The sequence below is a fragment of the Tupaia chinensis genome, unplaced genomic scaffold (genome assembly GCF_000334495.1).
Source record: "Tupaia chinensis unplaced genomic scaffold, TupChi_1.0 Scaffold144624_1, whole genome shotgun sequence".
Classification (NCBI taxonomy): Eukaryota; Metazoa; Chordata; class Mammalia; order Scandentia; family Tupaiidae; genus Tupaia; species Tupaia belangeri.
The window spans coordinates 1,500,246-1,507,997 of record NW_006204485.1 but is presented as its reverse complement, the minus strand read 5'-3'; the positions used below and the strand labels follow the sequence as shown (position 1 = coordinate 1,507,997).

Genomic DNA, 7,752 nt, shown 5'->3' with positions numbered 1-7,752 from the left:
AAAATATGGTAAGAAGTGTATTGAGAGAAGGAAAAATAGCTTCTAGTTGATGGATTTAACATGCCCGAGAATACTTCAGTTATGTAGAGAGAGAACTTCAAGAGTAGCAATCTATTATAAATTAGAGTCTTTCAGCAAGGTGAACAGATAAGCAGTTCTTGGCATCTGTCACATGCAGGAGACAGTGGTCTTCTTAAAAAGTGCTTGTTTATAGAACCTTTTGTAAAATAGAGTTGGCTACCTCTAGGGAATCATCTTTCACTAAAACAATATTGTAAGGGTCCATGTACTTTTCTAAAAGGTCATCTACTCTATCATTTAGATATTCAGTTTTCAAAATGTTCAATATTGGCATCTGCATCTGTCATTCTTAAGTCTCCTTGGGACTCTCCTGTTAAAAGAAAAATAAGCCACCCAATCTAATAGAGTTTTAATAGAGCAAATCTTAATATGATTTAAATCAGGCAGTTGTTTTTGGACTTTTAGACTAATCCAGCCAACCTTGTGGTCAACTTGGCATTTAAGTCAGCAGAATAGGAAAGTGACGTGTAGTGAAAAGGGATGTGCCATACAAAAAAACGTAAGTGGGGGAGTGAGGTAGAGAAATTATTGGTTATATATGGAAGTTCATCTACATTAACACAGTTAAAATGGCAGGATGCCTGTGATTGACTGAAGCCTAGTTGCTGTGATTGGCTATAACCTAGCAACTACCTCGGAAAAATAGCCTAACATGTACGATTTTGGTTTATCATAGGAATCCAAGTGTTGGAGTACAGCAGTTGTTTTGCCAGAATGGTTTAATTTTTTTTTTTTTGGGGGGGGAGAGGTTTTTTTCGCTATAGGGCGTGTGTGCTCTCCAGACAGACAGAGAGAGACATAGAGATAGAAAGCGAGAAATCACCCCTCAGAGGGGATGGTCACGCTGCAATCCCTTCTCCTCCATTCTCCTGTGGGATCTTGGGCACGCATGCACATGCGCCCAGCGTGAGTTTTAAGCCGCCGGGTCTGGGACGCGAACCGCGGTCGACTATGTGGGAGTCCAGTGACATAGCCATTACGCTAACTGCTGGTTCCCCAGAATGGTTTAATTTAACACTCCCAATAGAATTATGTTATTACTGTCTTCTAGTTGATTATTCTGTATTCTTTTTTTTTTGGAGAGGTTTTTGCTACAGGGCACGTGCACTCACCAGACAGACAGAGAGATAGAAAGCAAGAAATCACCCCCCCCACCACCCCAGGGGGGACGACCACACCACAATCCTTTTCCTCCATTCTCCTCTCAGGATCTTGGGCACGCATGCACACGCGCCTGGCGTGAGTTTAAGCCACTGGGTCCAGGACTTGAACCACTGTCGACTATGTGGGAGTCCAGCAACGTAGCCATTACTCTTACTTCTGGTTCAATATTCTGTATTCTTCAAGGCATCATAATGCTTGTCAAATACATGAATCATTTTTCCTTTAGATTCTTTGAGTTTCCCATTTTGACCAAAGTCCATGAAGTTGGTCACTGCTTTGACATTTGGATAAGTAAACCGCAGCTTGACAGGTAACCTCCTCTAACACATCACCAATGCCAGTGGAGAATATGAACACAAAGATGCAGTGTTGGAGCTTATCAAAGTTCTCCAATCCTTCCTTGAGCATAACATCACATTTTGCACAACTTCTTTAAGTTTAGCTTTTGGTACTGTTCAAGAAGCAAATCATTTGATTTAGTATACTATTCTACCACATAAGGGTGCATCTCTTCTAGGTGAGAACCAAATCAACTTCAAAAGCATATTTTCCTTTAGTTGTAATAACTTTCTTTGACATTCATCTGTAACAAGCTTATAGCTGTCAATGATATTGTGTAACGTTGGGCATCTTTTCCTTTTGTAGGAAGAAAATCTACTAAGTGTCATATCAAAGTCTGTCATTATCTAAGCTGGGCAGCCCCATCTTTGATCAAACTACAGATTGTCTCTTCTACTCTGGCAGGGTTCTTGACGTGCACTGAGCTTTTCTGGAATTCTGGGCTCATCTTGATGATTTAGGTCTTCTGTCCAGTCTTCCTCTTCAGGGTGAATTGTTCTGTGCCAGTATCTCCCTCTCCACCATGGCACACACACTGGTGCTTGCTATGGCTCCCCCCCCTGCCACTGCCCAGTCCATCGACCAGTCCTGACGCCCACCCCCCCATCCCCTGGAACTGCAGGCCACTCCCAGATACTGCCAGCACAGAGACCCCCTGGCCTGAGCCCTGCCCAAGATTGAAACTCTTAAACTGATTTTTTATGGAAAATATAAAGTTGTCAAAGGAAAGATTAATTTTTTTATGAAGATTTTTTTGCTATAAGGGCACCTGCTGCTCCCAGGAGAGAGAGGGGGAGGGTGAAGGAGAGGAAGAAAGAGGAGGGGAGGGTAGGGGAGGGGAGAAGAGAGAGAGATATCATCCTTTGGGGAGGATGGCTATGCTACAATCCCTTGTCCATTCTCCTCTGTGATTTTGGGCACACTCAGTGTGAGTTTCAAACTGCCAGTCCTGGGATTCATACCATGGTGTGCCATGTGGGAATCCAGAGACTTAACCAGTATGTCACTTGCTGGTTACAAGATTGAAACTTTTAACAAACTGATTTTTTTTTGTGTGTGTGTGAAAAGTTTTTTCCATAGGGAGTGTGCACTTGCTAGAAAGACAGAGAAAATCAGAAAGCGAGAACTCACCCCCAAGGGGGGCGGGGGCTGGCCATGCCTTCTCCTCCACTCACCTCTTGGGATCTTGGGCACGCACACAGATGTGCCCAGCATGAGTTTAAGCCACTGGGTCCAAGACTCGAATTGCATTCGACTACATGGGAGTCCACTGACATAGACATTATGCTATCTGCTGGTCCCTAACAAACTGATTATTAAGAAAAATATAAAATTGTTCTCCCTTTGAAACACATCCGGGGATGTTTATTCCACCATTGAAATGCTGGTAGTTCCACAGCTGTTTAAACTGTTCAGCTCCTGGAAAAATAACTATAACAAGTTCTTGGAATAATGAACAAAAACAAAACCTTTGAGTCAACTTTACCCGAAAATATTAAAACAAACCCCCCAAATTAAGTATTGGCCAGGAGAGTGTTGTACCACATTAAAATGATGAGCTTTCATGATCAACTGAAGCTTATTCTAGGACTATGAAAGTGGTTTAGTAGGAATAGAAAAATGTAGCCATCTTCACCTACACTGAAAAGGCACTTGAGAAATAATCAACATTTATTCTTGATAGCAAGCACTCAAAAATAGTGAATAAAATAGGAAGTTTAGAAATAGATCCAGTATACAAATAACATTAATATATACTGAAGGTGGCATCTAAATCAAAGAGGAATAGTAAAAGGCATTGAGATCACTGAGGCACTGGTACAGGAGACTTTATAACTATGATTTAAAATATTTTGCATGTATATTCTTTATACATATACCTCTAAGTATGATGTACTCACAAAGAAGTAATAAACAATGGTAATAATCCTGCTGTAAGAGGCTCTGGGCTTTTTTCTTACAAAGATTCCTTTATCCATGAGTATGTGAGCTTGTTACCTAGTACACAAGGAACTCCTACAATCACTAAGAAAAACACATGAAATTTAGTAGGAAAATAGGCAAGAAACACAAACAGGTGATTTGTGGAAGAGACAATAGGAAAGGTTCTTAAGTATATAAAGAAATATTTGTTCTCATGATTAATAAGAGAAATTAAAAACACCAAGGAATACTGTTTATACTCATCTGCTTAGCAAAATTTAGGAAATTAAAAAAATACCAGTGGCTGATGGAGGTTGTGAAGGAACAAGGTTCATGAGAGAGAGCCATTGTCAGCTTTTTCATCTTTTAATTTCCAGAGTAATTGACTTTTTAGTGGATTCCAATTTGTTCATACCTCCCTGTGTCTCTATGCTTGAGTGATTCCCTTTTATACTGATACTGGGCTTGGGCACGTGATTTGCTTTGGCTTCTAGGAAAACAGTGAATGTGATTCAATTTTTGATTTGTAGTGTTTGTGGTTTGGAGCTTACCCATCCTTGTTGCTATTTAGAGTCTTGCTGATCCCAAAATTACATGAAGAAGCCCAGGCTAGCCTCCTGATGATGGGAGACTCCATGGATCAGAGATTAGCCATCCCGTAGGAGGTCCCAGTTATATGAGAGAGTCAACCCCCAGCTCACCCAGAAGCTGATTCACGGTAGAGCATGTGAGATCATCTATGACTGGAAAGACTGCTCAGCTAAGCCTGGCTTAAAATACTGATTTACATAATCACTAGCTAAATAAATGATTATTTATTTATTTAAGAGTAGTTTTTGGTATAAGGTGCATGTGCTTGCCAGAGAAGCAGAGAGAGAGAGAGACAAAGAGACAGACATCCCCCAGGGGGGATGGCCATGCCTCAATCCCTTCTCCTCCATTCTCTTCTTGGAATTTTGGGCATGTATGCACACATGCCAGGTGTGAGTTTTAAGCCACTGGGTCCAGGACTCAAACTGTAGTTGACTGTATGGAAGTCCAGTTATGTAACCATCTGCTGGTTACAATAAATGGTTATTTTTAAGCCACTAAATTTTGGGATAGTTCATTATATATCAAAAGCTAACTGCTATACACACACACAGGGCTATACCAGAAAATAAATGGTGCTTGGTAATACTTGTTGAATGAATCAATTAAAACATCTTTCATAGGTATATTTGAGGGGACTTCAAAAAGTTTGTGAAAATATGGAGTTAAAGTCTGAGTTTATTTTGGTGAAAAACAATTTTTTAGGACTTTGTAAAATTTATCCTAAAGTCATTGAAACAAAAAATCATGATAAAAACATTCTGCTTTCTTTTAAAATTCCCCAACACATGCACATACAATTTGTAGAAAAAAAGGTTTTGTACATGGGATAAAACAATACAAATTTAAAACTTACAAATAAGTTAGCTCTATTGCCTATCTCTTTAAAAAGTTTATATGAATATCCAGTCAAAACCAACAAGAGTTTCTCTTGAAATGTTATTTCTGTGGCTTTCTAAATAGACCAGATGACTGCACACTGTTTTGGAATATCCTCAGAAGGCTCTGTCAGTGATCAGGTAACAGAATAAAAACCCAAGAATCCTTTCTTTTGTATGGAAGAGGAAAGACAGAGGGACAGAGAAACTGTTCAAAATTCATCTTCTTTCCTGTGGCTTATGGTCTCTTTCTTCTCCTCTGTCTCCTCAGAAGGCACCTCAACCTGCAAAACCTCCTCAGCCTCTGCTACCAAATCCACCTCTGCCTCCTCTGCCTCCACCTTGGCCTCCAAAGCTTCCTCTGCTTCCACCATGATCCCTGAAGCCACCTTCAGCCTTAGGCTTGGCCCAGTCCAAGATAACTTTGTTTCCATCAATCTCACCATCTTCGATGGCCTCCTTGGCAGCTTTGGCATCTTCCTCACTGTTGACGTTGACAAAACCAAACCCTTTGGAGGATCCTGTTTCCCGGTCAGTGACTATCCTCACACAAATAGAGCCTTCAAAAGGCTCCCTTAATGTCTCTTTGGTGATATCCTCAGAAAGACCTTTGACAAACAGGGTTTTGGAGGGCTGACTTCTTGCATTAGATGATCCCCTGGGTCCTTGCAGCTCCAGCCTGATTGCTCTGCCTTCAATTTCCCTTTTATTACAGGAATTTAAAGCTTCTTTAGCGTCTTCAAATGAAGCAAATTCTATAAACGCATACCCTTTAGATTTGCGATTTTGGCTTTGCGGCATTTTGATAAAAGTTGCCTTCTCAAATACTTCCTGAAGTGTTTCTTCAGTTGCATTGTAGGAGAGGTTGCTCAAAGCCAGAGTTTTCAATTCACCACTCTTTACTCCTCTGCCATCTTGATTTTGACCTTTCTTTCCAATGTAGTATAGGGAAATGAACCTCCTATCAATCTCTGTTCCCTGCTTTTCTTCCAAGGTTTTCTCTGCATAAGCTTTAGCTTAATATAAACAATCCCTTTATTTTTCCCATCTTTGCTGATTATTCTGATCCCCATGGCATCTTCAAATACGTCTTTTAATTCACCCTGAGTGACACTGTAGGGGAAACTTTTGGCCAAAAGTGTTCTTGCATCTCGATCTTTCTTATTGTCTTTTCCTTTTGGTTTCTCTAGTTTAATTTTATTGCCAAAGATTTTTAAACCAGTGAGTTCCAAAACTTTTTCTAAGATCTTTAGTAGATTCAAAGTCATCATAGCCAAACTTCCTAGATGGACCAATTCTGACATCCACAACAGCAAGATCATTTTTAGCAAAAACATCACTAATATCAGTTTTTAATTCAGGAATAGATTTATTATTGTTCAGGTTTCCAATAAGTGGATAGAAAGATGTACTTGGTTCTATGGATCCCAGCTATTTTTTGGCCTCAGGAGTTGCTTTCTGTTTGGTCATTTCTTTCATTTTTCCAGGAGCTTTGTTGACAGGCTCTTCTTCCTCTTCTTCCTCATTCTCATTGTTTTTCTCCTCATCATCTTCCTCCTCATCTTTATCCTTCTCCTCCTCTTCCTCTTCATTTTCAGCTATGCTCTTGGCTTTCACAGGTACAACTTTGGGAGGAGTTTTCTTTCCCTTGGCTGGTGTGGTCTCCATAGTTTCTTATTCAGTCTAATCTTTCTCCTCCTCATCCTCCTTCTCCTTTGAGATTGGGGCAGCAGCTGCTGCTTTTCATCACTGTTGCCTCAAATTCATCCTCATCTTCATAATTTTCCTCACTGGCATTTTCTTCCTCCTCATCACTATCTTCCTTCTTGGCATTTTTGCCATTCTTTGCCCTTTTGGCTAGGGTGGCAGCTCTTTTCTTACCAGGAGTTGCTACCAATGCTTTGCCTGGTGTGGCTCCCTTCTTGCCAGATGTAGTGACTGCTTTGGCTGGTGTAATGGTATTCTTGGATGGTAGAGCAGCTGCCTTTTCACCTGGCATGACCTCTGCTTTCTTGGCAGGTCTGAGAACTGAAACCTTTTTTTTTTGTTGTTGTTGTCGTTGTTGGGGAAACCACCACCTTCTTTGCTGGAGTTGTGGCAGTCTTCTTGCCTTTTTTTTGAGGGATGATAACCTCTTCTCTGCTGCTATCATCTCCTTCATCTTCTGACACTTCCTCATCCTCACTTCTTCTACCTCCTTTGGAGTAGGGTCCATTTTTTGGGGGGTCACCTTGATTTTTATCAGCCTTCACCATGATGGTGGCTAAAATGGTGGAGTGTGTTGCAAATGGGTGGCACAGATGAGTCTTGAGGAACTCAAGTGATGTTGATGATGGTGGTGAACACTGAAGATCCTGGAGCATGGACACTTTTCTGCCAACTAGAGCTCAAGACTTGGTGTAAAAAAAATTTGAGGGCTGGGTTTGTAGCACAGCAGTAACACACTGCTCAAGAGAATCTGGATCTCACATAGTGACTGGGATTCTAATCCCCAAACCCTTCACTTCAAACATGCTGGGCATGTGTGTGAGTGCCCAAGATCTGATGGACTGGAGAATATGGAGTGTGTGGAGTGACCCGGTTCTGTAAGAAGGGTGCTTATCTCTCTCTCTCTCCTTGTCCTTCTCATGCATGTGTGCTCTATCATGAATAAAAGAAAAAATTTGAAAACTATGCATAATATTTTCATAAACTTTTTAAAGACTCTCCATATATACTTAAAGATATAAGAGGAACCTTGCAGGGCAAGAAAGAATGGTAATGGTGAGGGAGACTT

The 7,752-nt window shown here is 40.8% G+C and overlaps 2 pseudogenes; both read right to left on the bottom strand.

The window, feature by feature from the left end:
* Nucleotides 1-208: 208 nt before the first annotated feature.
* LOC102482380 (cytosolic 5'-nucleotidase 3A-like) lies at nt 209-2,163 on the bottom strand (annotated as a pseudogene).
* Nucleotides 2,164-5,255: 3,092 nt separating this feature from the next.
* On the bottom strand, nt 5,256-7,339 carry LOC102484903 (nucleolin pseudogene; annotated as a pseudogene).
* Nucleotides 7,340-7,752: the final 413 nt, after the last annotated feature.